Raw genomic sequence first — 21,103 nt, 5'->3', positions numbered from 1 at the left:
TGTTGATTAGATTGGTCAGTTTTTTACCATATGTAGAAAAAACAAGGAGATAAAACAAAGTAGAAGATGATCATTTTTCTCTTGTGAATAATTTAATTTGATTTTGTAAATTTTACAATCAAAAGCGTTAGATTTTCATAATTTTTATTTAAAATTTACTTTAAAATTTTATTTTAATTAGAGATTATACACACCTCTTTTTACTTCTCATACACCCCGTGTTAATTTATGTTCGTTGATCTTCTTCAATTCATCCAATCCGACGGCCGAAAACTAAAAAGGTGTGTGAGAAGTAAAAAGGGATGTGTGAATATCAAACCCCATTATTTAATCATTCAAATGGATAAAACAATTGACAGTGTAGATTTTAAGTAACATAGTTTATGATGAACTGTCTATTTATTTGATACGTTTGGATGATTAAACAAATTTCTAAATTGAAAGATTTTTATAAAAATAATCTTTCAAATAAAGATTAATGAATTAAGTTCCGGCTATTCATTTTATTTGATCAAGATATGGTATATGCAAATAAAAGAATATGTGCATCCCTGCATGAGGATGCAAGTATTATCCTTTTGGATAAAAACATTAACAATCGTGTGTCAATAATAAATTCACATGAAATTTTACACAGATATCACATGTCAACAAAAAACTGTACACACATCTTGTAATTAGATTAAATATATTATTGTTGACCCTAAAAACTACCAAGCCTACGTGGCTTGCATGCCAAGTAATTAATAAGCTAACTACGTCATTCGGCTGTGTGCAAGGCATGCCAACTCGTTGGCCGAGTTCGGCCGAGGAGTAAAACATGTTGATATGGCATTGGGTGCGTTGCTGACTTCTTGATCTCATGACTGCGGCCAATGAAGGAACACGTCTCGGTCTTCGGGTTCTAGAGCCTGAAGACAAGGCTGCTAGTTTCTTCGAAGTTCACAAATCATCGGAGCTGGGTTCGGTCTCGATAATTATATTTATGAGAGTATAAGTACGCTTAACTGGTACCAGACTGTACATACACAAATACTTGAAAGAGATAAATGTCTTGATTGTAAATGTAGTTCGGCCATCGGAATGTTGAACTCTAAAATGTACTTGCGAATATCTAATCATAAAATAAATCTCAGCTTTGAATGTGTCGAGCCTAGTAACCTGGTAGCACCTCACCTCGTTGATAAGGCTGATGAGATGACCTCTATCAACAAGAACTCAGAAATCCTTGTTGATCGAGACTCGGATAAATAGCTAGTCGGTCTCCAAGCAGTGTTGTCTATCCAAACTAAAAGTGTTCCTAGGTCGGCTGATTCTACATCTCCAGTGTTGTCTATCCAAACTGAAGATGTCGCCAGTTGTCTTCACAGTGTTGTTTATCCAAATTGAAGATGTGTTGGCGGGAAGAAATGGGGAGAGGAAAAAATCTCAAGGTTGTTGAGAAGCTTTGTGCAGGGCAATTTGTGTGTTGATTTGGAGGGCTTTAAATGATGTACTCCCCTTTTTATTTATAGCAGCGAACCCCCTTATGGCCGAACTAGAATTTTACTTGGATTAGAACTCTTTAACCCAATCTGATCATGTTTCGGCCAATCCTAACCGCTATAACACTTTGAACCAAGCTCTTTAACGAACCAAATTCACCCCCTAATTCTAAGCATCCTTAGCTTTAAGACTCCTTGTTGCACTAAGGTTTGACTACCTCACCCTTATTTGAACCAATCCTTTTCGTAACAGGACTCGGCCAACCTTAACTGGACAGCCCATGACCAGATTCTAGATGAATGTTATTGGACCGAGAACAACTCTCAGCGCGGCCCAAAACATTATTTTAGGCCCAAGCATTGCCCCCTCGCTTTTGAGGTCTTCGGCCTATAATTCCTGGCCGAGCCTCGACCTTGAAGAATTGATTTATTACCAAATAATAAACCCTTAGCATATTCCTTCTAGTAAACCAAAGAGCATTGCAAGCCTCGAATACTCCAACTACCCAGACGTATTTATTAAGCATGACCTCTCACCCCTGTCGGTTTTCTTAAAGCTGCAAAACTTGACACATGGCAACTCTTCATTGCGATTGTCCATTTTTAATAATGCGTACCCCCACGTTCGAGGCGTGCAGACACTAAAATGTCACTTCGTCATAAACTTCGCCGTTACACACAATCATGCAACCTTAATTTGCGTGCTTTTCGGCTCTTCACCTGGATTTTCAAAAAATCTATTTTGATTATGAAATTCTCCGGTCGAATTTACCCTTCATCTCTTAAACCTAAACCGTTGACCTTTTACCCCCAATTGCCTATAAATACTCTACCCAACTTCATTTGAACTTTTACGTTTTCAATTTTCAAAATTCTTACCATTTGCTCTCAGCCTAAAAAAAGAAATCAAATTTCAAAACCCAAAACAACTTTCAAACCCACTTCAATAGCCTCCAATACCTTTATTACCAAGCTCATCGATGAGTGCAACAAATACCAAGACTTCTTGACCAGAATGCTATCAAAACCCTTCGATTTGAGGGTGATTCAAGTGCCTCTCACCAGATTTTGGGACCATTCTTTAAGGATGACATCCCAGAAATCATCACTGAAATGTTGAAGGCCTATTGCCTAAAGCCCTTATTCCAATGGTAAGATTGGTCAAAGTAGTAATCGACCAAACCTCAAGGAGCCTGGCCATCGACCCCAGTGACCTGGGCTGCTTGGGTTACTCGAATGGAGCCACACTTTGGTGATGAATGGAAGACTCTCGGCATCTTTGATGCTATCAAACTTTCGATCCTTGAGATCAACATTGACCGAGAGCTCCTGATGGCCGCCTTAAGCTTCTGGTGTTCGGCCACCAATACCATGGTTCTTTTTCTTGGCCTCATTAGTCCAATCGTGCTGGATATCCCAGCTATACTTGGCACTTTTCCTTCTGGTCTCCCAATTGATACCATTCTTTTTCGGTATCAATTTGGCCTGGATATGAAAAAAGTCTTCGACGAGCGTGCCATCGAAGTTTTGGCAAAGAAAGATCAAGAGGCGTCAAAAGAAGATGTGCACAAACTGCACAAAAACTTCTTCAACTAGAACACTTTAATCTATCACTTCGCTGACTTAGAGGGGGAAGACTTCAAGAAAGGAGAACACGAGGCCTTCTTGTTTTACTGGCACAATAAATTCATCTTTTGTACCAACTCGAACAAGTGTTTGGCCAAAATATGCCAGTGGCTGAAGCTCTGGCCAATGGCCATGTCCTGGCCCTTAGCCCAGCCATTCTTGCCAACCTTACTTGGTGCTTGGTCAATGCCTCTGTTAGGGAGAATCGATTCACACTAGAACGGCCCACTCTAAGTCTTTCAACTCTGGCTGTAGGTCTACTTTTCCATGCTGAAGCTAGAAATCCCAAGCTACGACTCTTCTGAAGTGATGGGTCTTCAACTGGCCTCACACTCCATTCCTACTCACTCGGTTGAAGACATCTTCAAATATTTCTTCGGCCTTGAAGATCTGTCAAACGACGAATTTCTTGTCTGCCGCCACCAGAAATATCTGTCTTCTATCAAACTCCCCACATCGACATGGGAAGAAGCAGACCTTCAACAATCCTGGGGGTCATGTACCCTAGCTCGTGACATTCCCTTTGGTTGTGATGCTCGACGAACTAGTTGGGAAGTCTACCATCCCCACTTCATGGCTCATCAATTGGGCTTTCTTAAGGGCTGTCATGTGCCACTCCTCACCTCTCGTTCACTCTTGGGCTGAGAACGCCTTTCCAGCTCTTTGGTGAGGGAATGCGAGGAAGCTTAGCAAGAATTTCAAGAGCGATGTACCAAATTCTACCTTCGGTCGAATACTCCAGAAACCCATTGTACTAGCATATTCGCCGATTGGTAGGATACTTATACCAAAGATTTCTTTGGTGCTTTGGCCGAGAAAACTTCAAAGAAACTTTTTGGTGATCGACCAAAGAAGATTCTCACTCCAAAATCCAAAGAAACGGCTTAAGGTATATACCTTTTACTTCTCTGTTCATCTATTCAAATTTCATTATGACTCAAGCTTAGCTTTTCCAGGTGGTCATGCAATAAAACGGGCCGATATGGTTGCGATCGTCGCAACCAAAAAGAAACTCTCTCCTCCTCTAAAGAAGGCTGCAACTATTGCGAATCCCTTAGCCGAAAAGATAACTACTTAAACTTCAGTAGTGGCTGCTGTTACATCGACGGCAAAAATGTCTTAAGAAAAAGACAAAGAAGGGAAAGTGGAAGATTCATTTCAAGTCAGACCACAGGAGCAACAACTATTTGTATCCCTCTCTTTTCTTTTGTTATCCAGGTCCCGACAAAGGTAGCACAAGACCTTTCGACCCCACCCATGGGCCAGACGACCATGGTTCGACCCACCACACAAGCCACTGTTGAAGTCGAACCAATCGTCACCCCAGTAGTTGAGGAACTTGCAACTTCAGGGCCAGCCGTTGCCCCTGCTGATGTCGGCCCAGTAGCTGTTACTCTGGAGAAGGCGGCAACCAAGGTCAAAATAAACCTTTCCCCCAATCCAAAGAAGAATCCAGTGATCATCCTAGAGGAAGAGGTAAGACAATTTCTGTTAATAATGTTTTCCTTTCATTTTGACTGGATTTCTCGACTAACAAATGATCATATTTTATAATCAGGAGAAGAAAAGCGCAGTACCCTCGCTGGTAGGGCGTCCTTGGGTTGAACTACCAACTACAAGTCTCTTACCTCTAGACAAAGGAAAATGTGTCGCATCCCCTCTTGGTGATTTCCAACCAGCGGTCGAGGTGGCTGGCCAGGTCGACCCCCATGTGGGCGAAGTAAGTCAAAGATATGAAGGGGCGCTTCTTGTTGAGCCAAAAGTGGCGGCAGAGATGTTGATTCATCTCAAGGACGAGAACCTTGACATCCCTCATTAGGAGGTATTTTCGACCTTTGTAAGAGTCGTCACCATTTTGTTTTATTAATTTCCTACCTTAGAACTCTAAACCAAGAAAAACATTAAATGCCAGGTGCCCAATCGCTCATTTCACCGAAAATTTTACACGTTGAATGGCGTTATTTATATTTCATGGGCACCCTAGTGGCCATCAAATATGGATAACCTTCATTGGCCACATGAATTGAAAAGCTACCTTAAACACTCGGCTCGCCTATTAAGCTTTCTGGGTTCGACCAACAAACCGGCGGACATGGTCGAAGTCTCTTCTCGGCAGGTTTAAAATGACTTCTTTCTCTGCCATTCGTTTGAATTCTCTTTTCTCTAACACTCTTTTTTGTGCAGCCTTTATGGGAAGTTGAGCTTAACATTTTTTCTCTTCAGCACTTCGGAGACGGTTAAGCCTTCTGCAACCCCGACTGAGTCTAGCGCCATTGCCAAACTGACACACCCCGATCCTAGAATCAAGGCATGCTAGCCGTCACATGAGCGTGACGTAACCAAAAGTACTATGCGAAAGCAAAATATAAAGGAAATACGAAGGAATAAAAACCAACTACTAGCAATAATATCTAGAAAGAGTTTAAGTGCGAAACACACATATTCAGAGCATAAGTTCTAGTCCTGAATAAGGGCATGCTGGCCGTCACGTGAGAGTGATGTAACCAGCATGCCCTTCTTCGGGATGGGGTGTGTCATAAACTGCATGAACTTCTATCTCTCTCGGCCTTACAAATCCTCCAATGCAAAGGCCTCAACTTTGTGGGAGAGTGCTTGAACGACCTTGCAGTTGACGGCCTGTTGAGCAACGAAAGTGTTGTTCATTTGTCAACTGTCCTGGAAAGAACTCGACAATATTTCACTGTTTTTTAGAATGCTTTTCAAACAGATGACGACCTCAAAGTTGTAATGGTTACTCACGAAGCTATTTGACCAGGGCTTGAGGCAATAAAGGCAAAGAATGATACATTGGCTGACCTTGACCGTCAAATAGCTGAACTGCATTGTCAAAGGTCGGCCGTTGCTTCTAAGCTCGAAAAGGATTTTAAGTCGAACAAACCTCAACTGGCAGAGTATGCGGTTGGCGCAAAATGGATACAGCAACTAAAAGTTGATAAAAGAACACGACAAGTCGAGGTTACGATAGTCGAAGTGAAGTGGCTAGAATTAAAAGTCGCTCTTGAAGCTTTTCTTCCTTCGTCTCCCTAGGATTTTTCTCTAGTGCCGACTTGTGGGCCAGTCGATTTGTTTTTGTAATTTTGTGTGTTTGCCATTTGAAAATTAATGAAACAAATATTTTATTCTTGCATCTCTCATGTGACTAGATAATATTTCTTTAAAAATTTCCCATTGATCGGTAATTTATGAATTAAACCAGTTTGATCCTTGAGGTGGGATGCCCCATTAACGAGAACTCTATGGACAATGAATGGTCCTTCCCAATTCAACGACCATTTTCCGAATCTGGGATCCTTAATCCCTACTGGTAACATGGTTTGCCACACTAACTCACCTTCACCGAACGTCTTTTGCCTAACTAGTTGATTATAAGCTCATTCGGCAATCTTTTTATGCACCATTAGTATGTAATAGGCATCGAGCCGAGCTTCCTCCAAATCTTCCAACTCTTGCCTCATGGCCTGACTATACTCGGCACTGAACAAACTGCTTTGTTCGATAACGCATGATAAGTTTATGCTTAGCTCTACCAGTAGCATCGCGTCGTGTCCTTAAGTTAACGTATATAGGGTTATCCCTGTTGCTGATCGGAGTGAAGTTCGATATGCCCATAATGCCTCGTTTAATTTCAAATGCCACACACTAGGCTTTTCTTTTATCATTTTCTCAAAGATACTGATTAAAACTTTTTTACTTGCTTCGGCCTATCCGTTTGCCTATGGGTAATACGGCATGGAATGCTCGAGTCGAATTTTTAAACATGTTGTGTATTCTTTAAACATGTCGGTCGTAAAAATCATGTCGTTGTCCATTATAATTGTTTCTGGTACATCGAATCTTGTCACGATGTTTTCTTCTACAAAATTACAAACTTCTTTAGATGTTAACTCAGCTTATGATTTTGCTTCGACCTACTTGGTGAAGTAGTCAGTTGCTACAAGTATCCATGCATGCTTTGCTGATCTGTAAGACAACATAATTTTGCCGATTACATCCATGGCCTATCCTCTGAACGGCCATGGATTGGTGACTGAATGAAGTAATTCGGCCAGGACCCTTTGTATGGGCCCATGAATTTGACATTGTACACAACCTCGCACGTATTCAATGCAATCTTTTAACATACTCGGCCAAAAATAACCATGTCGGTGGAGCAACCAATGTGTTTTACGTCTGGATTGATGAGCTCGACATATTCATTCGTGTATCTCTGTAATAACTTGGGCAGCTTCTTCTGGGCCGAGGCACAATAACAACAAACTGTCTTCACCTTTTCAGTATAGTTTATTCTGGTACATTATGTAATTTGTGGCATGTCCCATTGTCTTACGGTCGTGTTTGCCATTGGATTATCAAGATACTGTATAATTAATCTTCTCCAGTCATCTGGTAATGTCTCGATCGCGTAGATATCTATAGTCGTTCCAACAGCGAAGGTAGGGATATAACTTGTGTACAAATTACGTGGTCGTGTTGGAGAACTTGTTGATTAACCAAGGCCGGGTGTAGACTTCACACCACTGGTATGACCCGACCCAGTTTGCCCCCTAGGAGTTGTGCTCTGGTGGTTATTTGAGCCAACTCGTCTGCGTTAGTATTTCGAACTCGTGAGATGTGTTTGAACATAATACCTACAAATGATTCAGCTAAATAGTTGGCAATCATATAATAGGGTGCCAAAGTACAACTCATGCAACAAAAAGTCTCATTAAGTTGGTTAATCACAAGTTCTAAATCACTGAGGACGAGCACGCGAGCTGTCTTCAAGTTGTGAAGGACATTAAGGTCGATGACGAAGGCTTCATATTCGACCTGATTGTTTGTACAATCAAAATCCAACTTGAGAGAAAAATACCATCGGTAGTGATCGGGGGACTGGATGACGATTCCAGCATCGGCCGAAGTCGAGGTACTAAAGTCATCAAAATACATCATCCAATAATTATCACGTGTTTCCACCATGCCAATTTCGACATCGTTGCCCTCAAAATCGTATGGAGAAAGATGTTGAGCTAAGAAATCGGCCAACGCTTGTCCTTTGATAGCTTTTGGGGCACGTATTGCAAACTATATTCGGACAACGCCATTGTCCATTTCCTAATTCGGCCGAGTTAGCATATAGCGAATAACATCTGTCTGGACAATAACCTAAGTAACATAATGAAACATGTAATGCCTGAGTTTAGACGCAGCGAAGAACAAAGCCAAAAGGAGTTTCTCGATAGCTGAATAATTTATCTCAACTGAGTTAAGATTCCGGCTAAGATAAAAAATGGCATGTTCCCACCCAATGTCGTTATCTTGCGCAAGAAGATAACCAATGGATTCCTCGGTAGCCGAGATATACAACTTAAGAGGTTTACCGTGCCGAGGTGGCACGAGGACATGTGGGGTAGTAAGGGAGACCTTGATTTGCGTGAAAGCATCCTGATGTTCTTTACGCCATTTTAATTTGTCAGGATCATTAAGTTTCAAGAGCATGGAAAAAGCCTTAATTTTCCCTGCCAAGTTAGAAATGAAACGGTGAACGAAATTGATTTTACCGAGTAAGGATTGTAATTACTTCTTGGTTGTTGGGGGTGGATCATCAATGATCGCTCGAGCTTGATTCTCATCTACCTCAATGCCACGATGATGTACAAGGAAACCCAAGAAGTTACATGCTGATACACCAAAGGCATGTTGGGCAAGGTTCATTTTAAGATTATGTTGGTGCATACGAAGGAAAGTTTGCCGAAGATCATCTAAATGTGTTCGGCGGTGCTTTAATTTGACCACAACATCATCGATATATACCTCAATGACTATACTGTTTATACCATATTTTGGGCCTCATATTTAGACCTCGTATAAATACTCAGGGGACTTAAATGTAATTATGTGATAAAGGAATGGGCAAATATGTAATAAGTGAGGAGTCCTTATTCTATAAAAAGACCCATCACCCTCACAATTAGGGGAGGCCAATTCCTAAGGCTCTTCACCCTTCTCCAAGCTCTCACTCTCAGAGCTCTCTCTCCCTCAGATAAATACATATTCAGTGTGGACGTAGCCTAAACCTTGGGGTGAACCAAAATACATCTTGTGTTATTTACATTTCATGCAGATTCACGGTCGGATTTACGTTGTTCCAAGACCTCCGGTTTAGTGCATCAACATTTAGCGCCGTCTGTGGGAATCGACACAAAAAGCTATGTCAGTTCTCTTCATTTTTTCATCTCACCACCGTGAGACCTCATAATACTCCACCTTGAATCTGCAAAAACCGAAGAACCCAAAGCTTTCCCAGAAAACCCACGGAGCCACCTCCTCTCTCACTCAGTCTCTCTCTACAACTGCAAGACAAAATCATCCCGTACCACCACCTCCACCAATAATATTTTTGACTCACTCACTCCAAAACTTACAACTCTGAACAAAAAAAAAATGGTAGCAACCATGGCGACCGCATCAACCGTGATGGGGCTGGGCAATTCCTCCCTTTTACCAAGCAGGATAAGCCTCTTTTCAGGCTTTGTAAAGCCTATTGTGGTTGACGACCCTCTGAGGCAAGTTAAGGCTTCTGGAGGAAGGTTCACATGTAGCTTTCAGAAATATTGGCTGCGGAAGGATCTGAATGTGATTGGGTTTGGGTTGATCTGATGGTTGACTCCGTCGAGCATACCATTAATCGGTGTTGTACCAAAATCAGAGGAGAGAGAATGAATTTGGGATGATGGGCAGTAGGGGGAGCATAGAAGATGATGGAGGAGATGGGAAGGGTTTGTCGTGGAAGCTCCCAGTCCTCGGAACCTAGCAACTAGGGAAGGTAGGTCCCACCTTCGGCCTCGGCGCTGGCTGCGACTTGGGTTTGGACATCAGCCTCCTTAGTTACGCAGGATTTGGTCCTGGGATCCCTGGCTTGCAAGTTGGCTTGAGCCTTGGCGCTGGATACGGGGTCGGCTTAGGATTTGGCGTCGCGATTCAGAAAGAAAGAGAGAAAAAGGCGAAGAAGGTTCGAAGTTGCTCAGCAGATCGTGAAGTCATTGATGTACCATGACTATTTCAATGAGCTTTACCGGTTAAAGACATACCATGAAGTCATTGATGAAATTTACAACCAAGTAGACCATGTCGAGCCGTAGATGACCGGGAATTACAGGGGCTCGTCAACTGCTTTCTGTCTGCTGTACAAGTTCTTCACCGTCGACCCCAACGCTACCTTTTCTACACTAAAAAAACTCCCGTGAACTCCCCCGCCTTACTGCTGACCTCTAAGACATCACCTGCACGGGGGTACCCTCTTCTTGTTCCTGGCCCGTCATCTTCCTCCGCACCATTAGCTGCAGCGCCAAAAGCAACAAAAAGAATGTCTCCAAAGTCTCTTTTCCTTTACAGAAAAGAATGTCTCCAAAGCACCAGAAAAGCTCTCTCTTTTTTTTCACAGATTCCCCAAAGTCTCTTTTCCTTTACAGAAAAGAAAAAGGGGGAGTGAGAATGGAACCAGGTTGTCAAGTGGGTTTGCAAGTTACAAAGCAACAGGGGTGGATAGATAAGGAGCGGAGAGATCAAGAAAAGCATAAAGAAAAGAGAAAACGAAAGCAAAAAGCAAAAGCAAAAGAAAGGAATAAACACCCCACCATAATGATATGGTTTATTTTCCTTATTTTTGAATGATGTAATTTATTTTTTGTATCTTTCAGAGATATCTGTATAAACCGCATCAGAAGGTACAAAAAAAAAAAGGGCAAAGCCCAAAATAAATGGGCTGGAATGTTGTGTGGAGGGCGAAAGCCCATAAGCCTAAAATAGCACCAACCAGGTGATCAAAAGTACGCCCAGTACTCCAAAATTATTCGGCAACCTGCCGCTATTACCACCAACCAGGTGATGAAATGTACAACCCGTACTCTAATATCATTTGGCAACTAGCCATTCATGCTACCAACCAGGTGATGAAATGTACAACCCGTACTCTATATCATTTGGCAACTAGCCATTCATGCCACCAACCAGGTGATGAAATGTACAACCCGTACTCTATATCATTTGGCAACTAGCCATTCATGCCACCAACCAGGTGATGAAATGTATAACCCGTACTCTCCTTCATGCCACCAACCAGGTGATTAAAAGTACACCTAGTACTTCAAAATTATACATAAGCACTACTCATGTCAATCATACATAAACATACATAAGCATTACTCATGTTAATCATACATAAACATTCTTGGGCATTACTCATGTCAATCATACATAAACATTCATGAGCATCACTCATGTCAACATTCATGAGCATCACTCATGTCAACATCCATGAGCATCACTCATGTCAATCAACATAAACATTCATGAGCATCACTCATGTCAATCAACTTCAAAAGCTTCATTTACAAAAGCTCTAGCTTCAAAAGCTTCATTTACAGAGCTCTAGCTTCAAAGCTTCAGTTGCAAAGTTTCACCTACAAAGCTTCAGGGCAGGGTATACAAATACCGCCTCCGAACAACCGCCACTTCAGCCCATACATGGATTCAATTTGAAGTCTCCAGCCAACAGACTCTATTGACCGAAGACTTGGGGGACTACATTATGTACCATATATTGGGCCTTAACTGGGCTTCATGAAAAATACTTGGGGGACTTAGCCGATCATTCATGTACTGAGGAGCGATCCCTTATTCTATAAAAGGGATTCCCTCACTTTCATTATAGAACACTCATGAAAAATACTTGGGGGACTTAGCCCATCACTTATGTATTGAGGAGCGAACCCTTATTCTATAAAAGGGATCTCCTCACCACCATTAGAGAGCACCGGCACCTACTGAGCAACCGCCTCGTCGCAAGCATCAACTTCAGCCCATATTTATGTATTGATGAGCGAGCCCTTATACTATAAAAGGGACTTCCTCACCTTTAAATGCCACAAGACGAGCCAACCAAGGCAACATAAGCCACGAGCTGAGCAGCCTCGCAGCGTGTGCTACTTTTAGTTAAGCATCAGTTCAAGATAGCATCTAGTTACTTCGGCCCACACATGGACTGAATTTCAAGTCTCCAGCCAAAAGACTCTCTTGACTAAAGACTTGGGGGACTACTGTTTATACCATATTTAAGGCCTCGTATTTAGACCTCGTATAAATACTCAAGGGACTTAAATGTAATTATGTGATAAAGGAAGGGGCAAATATGTAATAAGTGATGAGTCCTTATTCTATAAAAGGACCTCTTACCCATCACAATTAGGGGAGGCCAATTCCTAAGGCTCCTCACCCCTCTCTAAGCTCTCACTCTCAGAGCTCTCTCTCCCTCAGATAAATACATATTCAGTGTGGACGTAGCCTAAACCTTGGGGTGAACCACGATACATCTTGTGTTATTTACATTTCTTGCAGATTCATGGTCGGATTTACGTTGTTCCAAGACCTCCGATTTTGTGCATCAATAGATGCCAATCAGGTCATGAAAAATGATATTCATAGCACGTTAATATGTGGCACTGGTGTTCTTAAGTCTGAAAGGCATGAAGACTCATTCGTAGGTATTGAGTGCCCTAGGGCAACGAAAAATAGTTTTGTAGACATCGGCCTCAGCAATGAAAATTTGGTTGTAAACAGCATGGCTGTCCATGAAAGATAACATCTCATAATTTGCTGCAGAGTCGATTAACAAGTTTGAAATTGGCATTATATATTCGTCTTTAAGGTTTGCCAAGTTTAAATTACGAAAATAATGCAAATACGTAAAGCACCATTTTTCATCAAAACTAGGACAATATTCGCCAACCATTCGACATATCGAGCTGTCCGAATAAAATCAGCTTTCAAAAGCCGAACAAGTTCATCTTTTAAGCCGAGCTGAACTTTGGTCGAGAATCGTTGGGGGAAGGGGTTGGAGGAAAGGTCTATAACCAACCTTGATGCGTAATTCATGCTCGACGAGTGTTCGATCCAGGCCAGAAATCTCATGGTAACTCCAAGTGAAATAGTCTTTAAATTCTTGAAGTAGTTTATAAAGCTTGGTTTTCTTAGCTTGGGGCAACAAAGAACTAATAAATAAAGGTCGAGGGTCATCGGCCATTCCAACGTTTATTTCATCCAATGGATCTTTGATTTAGGGCTGATTGTCTTTGAGCTTGGCTAGGTTGGCTTGGACTTTATCAAGAGACAGGACTGGACCGTTATCTCATTTAGCTAGGAACTCTGTTAAGTTCACACCATAATTCGGTTGTTTGGAAATATTATACAAATGGGCCAGCAGGTATTCCATGATGGATGAAACCGTAGCCCGATATCTATCCTGTTTGGTATCCGGGATCAAGACCGTCGATTAGGTTAACCAACCCGAGTCTCACCGAATCCTGTTGAATAGTCTCGGCACTAACCTCGATGGCTTTTTGAACTGAGATCCGAGTCCGCTGTCATTCTTCGTTGAAACCTTGTAGGGTGATGTAGCCGACATGATCATCGTAATAGTGAGCTTAAATCATATTAGTTTCGAACGACTGATTGTCGGCCAAATGAACTACAGCCGATTTGTCGTCTTAGAATATGAGGACTTAATATAATGATGAGGGGATACAACCAGTTTGGTGGATCTAGTCATGACCAAGCAATGCATTATACTTGATCTTTGAATCGACTATAAAAAACACGATTATGTGATTTCGACTTACGATATTCACCTCTAAAGGAAACATTCCCTTAGTTTGAGATTTGTCGCCAACAAAATTGCTCATGGTTACCCCTGATAGAATGAGTTCATCTTTGGAGCAATGTAATGTTTTCATGATAGAAACGGGCATGATGTTGACTGTTGCTCCACAATTGACAAAAAATTTGGAAATCGGGTATCCTTCAATATGGGCCGTGACATACAAAGACTTCAAGTGATGAAGATTGACAGATGAAGAACGAGGAAACAATTCGGTGAGAACTGCCAAAATCGACTTGCGCGGCCTCCTCGACAACCACATAACCGTCCACGAAATTTGGTTGGGATGTGTGAGAATAAGACATGGACCATGTTGATTTCCATGTTGTCGACGATTGAAGGGCTCATCAGGTCGTGATCTTTGTCCTTTAGATTTTTAGGCGAGATGTCTTGATCATGGGCATTACACATTTGGCCATCTTCGGCTGCAGCGAAAACATGTTCATGCGGCATGTCTGTCGAGGCTGTTTTGTTTTGATTTTTGACCACTAGATTTCTTGGTGTTGGGACTTAATCTTTTGCTTCTAAAGCTTTGCGAGTCCCCTGTTGATATACGATACAGGCGTCTTTTGTGTCTAGGTAAGCATCTAAACGTGCTACGTGCTCTTTTTCATTGGCTGTAATGTTGAAGAAAGAAACCGTTAGGAAAACTTCAAAATGGTATCGTAGATATTAAAGGTCATCGAGAAAGAAAAGAAGATCGATACTATCAATATCAGTATGTGGTTCTACCTCAAAGCCAAGAACTTGGGCCTCGTATATATGTTGGAATCTAGCCTTTATTCCCAGATTTGACCACTTTTGGATGATCTGTTCAGCATCGGGGTAGGTTAATGCCAAATCAAGAGACTATTGGCATGCTTTTGGCAGGCTGTACAAGTTATTGGCCGAATGTTTCTTGTAAAACTCACGCATGTATTCCAAAGCCTCACAGAGAAACGGTGGGTGGTGATTTTGACTGACTTTAATTGATGTCTCTTGTGGGGGTAGCGAGGAAGTTTGCTTTTAGCTTTCTTCCGGAAGTGCTCAAAGTGAACTTTCATCTCCCCCGGTCGAAGAACGAGTTTCATTCTCTTCTCGGATTCTTCAATTGTGGTTTCAAAATCGCAATCGATTACCTTATTTCCTTGAAGCAGCTCCGTCATGATTGTCGGAGGTTGCCGGCCATCTTCGTTACCCACATTTTCTTTCAGTTGCTATTTGGTAACTAGGGTAGCTTGGGCTACTTGTCGGTGAGCTATACAATTTATTCTTTGGCGGCGATATTTCTGCGATTTGGACAATGCGGTATATGCACCGGTAAGGGAGTTGTAGCTATAAGAACGCTGGTTGCATGACTCAGGTGGCTTAAAGGTTCGTCGGTTCATGGGAGAACTTGAGCTGCAAGAATTGTGTGCATAATAATCTTTCTGGCATTGGCCGACACTGAGCACTTTTTAAGATGTTGTAGCAACTGTAGGTGCCAATTAATGTGTTTCAGCCTGAAGTTGCTGTTTTTTTGGCTCAATTATGATGACGTTTAATTTGCACCGACTACATAAAACCATCGGCCCATTAGTTTCCTTTATGCTGGAGTCCGACATTGACTCAGCATAAACTGGGTTTGAAAAGTATTTGGGTTGCTTGTTCGAAGATAGATCAATTTTCAATCATCGTCGAGAATTCTACTTAGGGATGTACTACATCGGGACGAACTCGACTTTTCCTTTTCTCTTATCTTTGGGTAGATGAGCATCTACCATGCTTACCGTCACCGAAGGGAAATGATTAGCGGCAACGATTATTTGTTTCTTGGGAAACTTGAGTTTACCATTGTTGATCCAATTTTGGACAGCGTCGCAAAATATAACACAATTATTTGTCGTATACTTGTTTGAGTTGTGGTATTTACAATACGTCTTTCCTTTCAAATCTTTGGCATTGGGAATATTATGCCCTGGCCGAAGCATGACAATTTTTGCAAGTAACAACTAGTTGAAGATGGCATTGGCCTTGGTGATGTCGAAAGTGTAAACCTTTGACTTTTTTACAACGACTTCCACAAAGGTCGGGCGGGTTTTGACATCTTTGGAATTAACGTGAGCCAACGCTTTGCATACGTATGGTTTGTCAATTACTATTTCGGTTGCATCTATACTGGCATATTGGGATTCTTCGTCTTCGGCCAATGCATAACTTACCGTTGGGTTTTTGTAGATCGTCCCTCGGGTTGGGGATTTTGAGATTTTCTCATCTCAAAGAAAATAATCATATTGTTCGACATATTGAGGCAGTTTGTACATATCTCGGAAGTTTTCCTCCAAGTATTTCTTTTCGTACTTCACATCCAGGCCATTTAGGGCAAGCCTAACAAACTCGACTTCAGAGAGGGGTATTCAACACCAGTTTTTGGCTGATTTAAACCTCGTAAGATATTCCATTGGTAACTCGTCAAATGATTTAGCCATCCTGGCCAAAGAAGAAATTGACATTTCCATCCCTGACCGATATAATTGCTCATGAATTTTCTCGACTAATTCCTCCCAGCTTTGGATGGAGTTGGGTGGGAAGTTGATGTACCATGTGAACTTTAAGCCGGTTAACGAGAAATTGAACAGTCGTAGTTTATGAAAATCACTGTTAACATCTCCACATTGAGCAGTGAATCGAGTCACGTGTTCTAACGAGGACAAGGATGATTCTCTAGGGAAAAAGCTAAAGTTCGGAATCTTGAATCCCTGATGATATTCGAACCTTTCTATGAAGGCTAGATATGGGTGAATGAATTTCGGGGAACTTCGACCTCTTTTTTAAGGCTAAATTGATCATTCTCTAGACTTTGACCATGTCAATAGGTGCTGCTTCTGCTTCTTGGTCAATTATGACCAATATGCTGCTTGGCTCGCCATTTTTTTCTAAGTCAATCATTTTGGGCCAAACAAATCCTGTGTCGACCTGTATCGCTAGCAAGGGATTATTCTTTAGAAGAGAAGGTTGCCCGGGTCGATCGGTGGGTCCAATTTTGTTGAACTTATTAACCAGAACTTTGAGCCATCTGTTATGCACAATCCTATTATCACACATCTCTTCAAGTATGCTTTTTACCTCTCGGTTGAACATTTGCTCGAATTGCCAGGATTGTTCTTTAAATCGTTGCTGAAGAAAGATCTAAATGGTGGATCAGAGGCCTCATCACTATTATCGTCACAATCCTCCACTAGTCCTTCAACAAAAATGCCTTTTGTTATTTTGGTGGGGATTTCTGCATCACGAGTCTGACTGCCGAGATTAGTTTCCTTTTCTCGGCGTGTTATACTTGTGGCTTCAGGTGTTATAGAAGCAGGAAGATTATGTGCATGTGACAAGTTATCTTATCCTGGGCTCTAGACTGTAGGTGGAAGATTAGTCATTGTCTTACCCATAATTGTTTTCTTTTTTACTGACCGTGTTTCAATGGTCATGAACTTCGTAGCTTTAGCACTTGGTCCCACTGGGCGTGCTAAAATGTTGACCCTAAAAACTTCTAAGCCTATGTGGTGCGCATGCCGAGTAATTAATAAGCAAACTACATCATTCGGTTATGTGTGGGGTATGCCAACTCGTCGGTCGAGTTCGGCTGGGGAGTAAAATATGTTGATGTGGCGTTGGGTGCATTACTGACTTCTTGATCTCGCAATTGCGACCGAAGAAGAAACACGTCTCGACCTTCAGGTTCTGGAGCCTGAAGACAAGGTTGTTAGTTTCTTCGAAGTTCACAAATTGTCGGCGCCAGGTTCAGACTCGGTAATTATATTCGTGAGAGTATAAGTACGCCAAACTGGTACCAAACTACATGGACACAAGTACTCGAAAGAGATAAATGTCTTGATTGTAAATGTGGTTCCGCCATCGGAATGCCAAACTCTAAAATGTACTTGCAAATATCCAATCATAAAATAAAACTCGGCTTTCAATGTACCGAGCCTAGTAACCTGGAAACACCTCACTTCCCCAAGAAGGCTGATGAGATAACCTCTACCAACAAGGACTTAGAAATCCTTGTTGACCAAGACTTGGATAAATAACCAGTCGGTCTCGAAGCAATGATGTCTATCCAAACTGAAGGTGCTCATCGGTCGGCTGATTTTACGGCTCCAATGCTGTCTATCCAAACTGAAGATGTCGCCGGTTGCCTTCATAATTTTGTTTATCCAAACTGAAGATGTGTTGGCGGGAAGAAAGGGGGAGAGGAAAAAATCTCAAGGTTGTTAAGAAGTTTTGCGCAGGGCAATTTGTGTGTTGATTTGGAGGGCTTTGAATGATGCACTCCCCTCTCTATTTATAGCAGCAAACCCCCTAATGGCCGAACTAGAATTTTACTTGGATTAGAACTCCTCAACCCAATCTGATCAGGTTTCGGCAAATCCTAACCCCTATAGGACTTTGAACCAAACTCCTTAACGAACCATATTCATCCCCAAATTTTAAGCATCCTTAGCTTTAAGACTCCTTGTTGCACTAGGGTTTGACTACCTCACCCTTATCTGAACCAATCCTCTTCGTAATAGGACTTGGCCAACCTTTACTGGACAGCCTATGACCAAATTTTAGATGAATGTTACTGAACCGAGAACGACTCTAAGCTCGGCCCAAAATATTATTTTGGGCCCAAACAGTTATGTATACCTTTAATTTATTTATGTTTGGTTAGTCTACGATATTCTTCGATTTAATGAACGATAATTTTGTGATGTGATCACTTTCACGAGTAACAATATATCTTGGTTGTATAATAGGACATCTACAAAGTATTTAATAATGTCACTATGTGTTAGTAACTATAACGTTTCAAGTTTTGCAATTCAGGTGTTAAATGTTATGTCATGTTGTAACATTATTAAATGTGGAGGTATAGAGCTCAAAAATGAACAACGATACAAAATTGTATATTCCATAAGAAAATATATAATAGATTAATAATATGTATATTGAATAGAAAATCGTTGCCATTGTAACAGATATTTTTTTTACAATTGAGAATAGCCAATATAACAGAGTTTTTGATTGATTAAAGTGAAAACTTACTCATATGCATAACCCTTTATATATTTACTAAGAGCAGTTCCAGCGAGAGCTAATTGCCCAATTGATGGGCAATGGAATCCACTGCTCCAACTCCCCCCCCCCCCCCACCCTAAAAAAAAAAACCTTGAATGGCTCTAGCCCAATCAGGCAATTAGGCTCAAGGTGAGGTTGAGGAAGAAGTCAGGCCAAAATCCACGGGCCTAGCACCTGGCTCATATGACGCAAGGCTGACGTCCGCGTGACGTTATACTCAATTTAAATAATTAAAAACTAATAAAAAATACATAAAAAATCTAAGAAAATTATAATTTTTATACTAATATACCTAACCATGCTCTTCCACTTTTGGTTAAAAAGCATATTCGAAATTAAAAATGAAGTTAATTTTATTATTTTATTGAAAATTGATAATAATATTTTAATACCAATAGTCTAGGCTATTCAGTTTAAGAGTAGAGATTGGCAATTATTATTCACTTAAGACAATTACTGTTCATTTAAGAATATTGAGTTGTCTATTGTTCAAGAGAGCCTTACTACATTGGAACTATTAAAGTTGAGTTGTCTATTGAGTTGTCTATTGCTAAAGAGAAGGGACAATGATTGTCTGCCCTTCCTTTTTCCATGTCCTTCCATATCCTCTTGTTTTGTGTGGTCACGGTTAAGCCACGTCAACATTTTATATTTTTTTTTATAAAGATAATAAGATAAAAATGAATAGTAATATAAAATGTTGATGTGGTTTAACCGTAACCACATAAACAAGAGGGTATAGAAGGACATGAAAAAATGAAGGGCAGACAATCATTGTCTAAAAAGAAGGTGAAAAACAGAGATTTGCTTTAACCATTATACTGTTTATAGATCAGTGTATAGGAGAATCCAAGCAATATTAATTTATCACCGCAATAAATAGGTACAAGTGACCCCTCTGGTCTTGAACACCGTAAGAAAGACTCCAACCTCCTCCAGTTGCACACCTGATAAAAGTGCGTACGCCGAAACAGTTTTAAGATTTTCACCGAAAAAGTAAACACCGAACAGTTCTAAAGATTTGTAAAAGCAAATACCAAACAGTTCTAAAGATTTATAAGCAAACACCAAACAGTTCTAAAGATATATGGAAACCTGAGGACCAGAGATTTTCGTTACTTTCTACAAACAGTTCTAAAGATTTATGGAAACCTGAGGACCAGAGATTTTCGTTACTTTCAACAGCTTTTGGACTTTGCAGAACAAGAAGAGGCAAAATTAACTTCCTCTTGGGAAACCTGCAATATTAACTCCTCTTTCTTCTAGTTCAACCTCCTCAATTTTCCAAAGAACTAGTTTGAAAACTAAGCAGCAGTTCAGCACTTATCCCCAAAAACAGGAAAAAAAAAAAAAAAAGAGGAGAAGAAGAAGAAACCCTACTGATGATAATGAACTAGTGCACAAATGAAATCCCGAAGACCTTGCACTTTGAATTATCAAGTAGAGGTTGTGGAAGCTCTCTTAATATCTCGCATTTAGAAATGAGAAAAAATTAATCATATATTAGGTTTTTTTTTTTTGGAACAAAATCATGTATTAGTTTCAAAGGTTGCATTTGCATAATCAAGGTATAATTTCTCTTACACAAAAAATAAAAAACAAGGTAAAATTTCAAACGTATACGACTTCATTTCACTAAGACCCTTGTCATAAATCAATCCCATCCCCTAAATTCTGCTAAATAAAATCGTAAGAAATGAGTAACGTCCTCATTCATGCGTTCACTATGTCCTAAAAAATAAAAAATAGATCAGACACTAATTTCGTATGCCATAACTGAAAAACAATGTATGAGATAATCAAGTAGAGTTATTTATCAAATACCTATTCTTTATATCTTTTTCTTTATAAGAAAACCAAACAAATTAAACAGATGGTCATGGTTGCAACCAGTTCCAATATAATTGAACATCAAAACTTTCCTTGCCACATGCGGCAAGGCCCTATCCCAAATATGAAAGTTATTAAAACTAAAACCAATACTAGTACCTGCATCTGTTAGGAAGTTTGCCTTCCTGTAAATATGGTTTCAAGAAATTGCTTTAAAGCAATCACCAATCACCAATCACTTGATATCTTCAATGATATTCTGCAAACGCCAAGGGTTAAAGCTATAATATATATATAGACCTCACTGGGAGTAGGTTTACCAGTTCTAAATACCACATATTTCTATCTTTCCATATTTACCAGCAAATTAAAA

At 40.6% G+C, this 21,103-nt stretch overlaps 1 long non-coding RNA gene across 1 annotated transcript; it reads right to left on the bottom strand.

Moving 5' to 3' along the window:
• Positions 1-19,359: 19,359 nt before the first annotated feature.
• LOC126611554 (uncharacterized) lies at positions 19,360-21,103 on the bottom strand. Its single transcript, XR_007618897.1, has 2 exons — positions 20,890-21,103; positions 19,360-19,847 (listed from the first exon to the last, which is right to left on the bottom strand). It is a non-coding gene; the product is annotated as an uncharacterized LOC126611554 (long non-coding RNA).

The sequence above is a fragment of the Malus sylvestris genome, chromosome 17, assembly GCF_916048215.2.
Source record: "Malus sylvestris chromosome 17, drMalSylv7.2, whole genome shotgun sequence".
NCBI lineage: Eukaryota > Viridiplantae > Streptophyta > Magnoliopsida > Rosales > Rosaceae > Malus > Malus sylvestris.
This window is presented reverse-complemented; position numbering and strand designations above follow the sequence as displayed.